Genomic DNA, 1914 nt, shown 5'->3' with positions numbered 1-1914 from the left:
CAGCCCAACCACCCACGAACCCCCACCACTACGACGGATGGAGCCGTGGGCTGGGTGAAGTGGCTGGTCTTTGGAAGAGTGTGTGTTGTGTGTGTGTAACTGTGAGTCTGAGTGACGAGCATCAAAAGCGTTTGAATCTGTCTTGGCGTTCATTCTAATGGGTTAGCGATGACCCTTTAGAAAGCATTTAATCAATGCTCACCGCTATGTAGCACAAGCAAAGGTTGGTCATTAGCGCCGATAACCCACAACAGAACTCAGTTTTGTGATTAGGACCTGGATTTGGTAGGGTTCTGAATTCTGCCAAAATTCATCTGTAAGTGTGTCTGTGAAGTCATGCGAAGCTTTAGTGGTCATCGCAAAGGAGATCGTGCGAGCCCTCCGCTCAGTGAACATCCATCTGCATTTTGCATACTTTTTTCTTTTTTTTTTTGAAGCCTATGAAATGAAACAATTTGTAATCCTACCCAAATTTTCTTTAAAAAAATCACCTCTAAAGTTTCAAAAAGAAAATGCCAAAAACTTAACATAACACCGCGTGAGACTCCATCTCATTGAGCATTCTTCTTCTTTTCCTTACGGCTTGTCCCATTAGGGGTTGCCACAGCCTGTCATCTCATCTCAGATGAACGTATATTTGTTTGGCACATTTTTACCCCGGATGCCCTTCCTGACGCAACCCCTCTGCATTTTAGCCAGGGAGAGAAGCCTACAGGACCTGGTATTCCCAGGGGGTCTCCCATCCAAGTACTAACTTGGGCCAAGCCCACTTAGCTTCCGAGACCTGACAAGATCAGGCATTCTCAGGGAAGCATGGCCGTAAGCGCTCATTGAGCATTGAAAGGAAAAAATCTACCACTCTATTTTGCTTCCTTTTGAGTGTTTCACAAAATTAAAAAAAATGGGAATATTGGATTATCTAATCATTTTAACAGAGGTCTGCTGCGAGCACCTCTACTCATGTTGATTAACAGAAACGGGGTTAACGGCGTGTTCCCCTCCATCATCACCACTGTTATTGGCGTTAGTCGTAATTTAACAGAGGACGTCATTATCACGACAGTGAAAGCCTCCCTCGAGTGCGGCCTAACGTTTGCAAGTCGTCGAACAAACACGCTTTCGTGAGTCCATGAGGACCTTCACGTATAAATACCGTCTACTCTTTCCCTCCAGCATTTAATACATGTTTCGGGATGTTTATTAGTGTGCAAATGGGCGTGCACAGTGGCGCAGAGCTGTTTAAGGAGAAGAGATTCACAAATCAGTCTGCATGGAGCTCTAAGCCCGTGGCTCTTGTTCTCCCTCCCTCCCTGCCTCCCTCCCTCTCTCACTCTCTCTCTCTCTCTCTTTCTCTCTTTCACCACTAGGAGACATGGACCTGAGAGTCCATTACCTGCTTCAAAAAGTGTTTAGCCACTCTGAACAGCGATTCTGAAGCGTGGCATACAGATGTAGATCATTGGACAGAATATGATTTTTATCGATGTCCCATCAGCAAATGGATGACTATTGGTTTTCTCTAAGGATTATCCTGAGTAATTATCCCAGGGATGCAGGAGTGTAAAGTGATTTTTCCTTCCCGATATGCCAGAATAAAAAAAAAAGGGCAGAAAGTCATAAAGGGTAAACATGTTCAATTGTTACAATCACAATATATTATGTGTGGTCAGCATGGAGTTGGGTCGAGCCACTGACTCATGTCCTACACCCAAGGATTAGCCTTCAAGATAATCTTACAGAGACCTCCGATACTCTGCCTTTGCTGACTTTGATCAAAAGAGGGAAAAATGCGTAACATTGGCCAGATTATTGCAATGTGTACACCTCGTTATTGTGAAAGTATTTCAAGCATTCAAATGTTCCGATGAAGGCTAGTGGGATTACAGTGGCATCTTTCAGAAGATGAAACACAAG

At 44.2% G+C, this 1914-nt stretch overlaps 1 pseudogene; it reads right to left on the bottom strand.

Annotated features, from left to right (window-relative positions):
• Nucleotides 1-706: 706 nt before the first annotated feature.
• Nucleotides 707-825, bottom strand: LOC133498735 (5S ribosomal RNA; annotated as a pseudogene).
• Between the last annotated feature and the right edge of the window lie 1089 nt (nt 826-1914).

Source organism: Syngnathoides biaculeatus, chromosome 3 (genome assembly GCF_019802595.1).
Source record: "Syngnathoides biaculeatus isolate LvHL_M chromosome 3, ASM1980259v1, whole genome shotgun sequence".
In the NCBI taxonomy this organism is placed as follows: Eukaryota; Metazoa; Chordata; class Actinopteri; order Syngnathiformes; family Syngnathidae; genus Syngnathoides; species Syngnathoides biaculeatus.
This window is presented reverse-complemented; position numbering and strand designations above follow the sequence as displayed.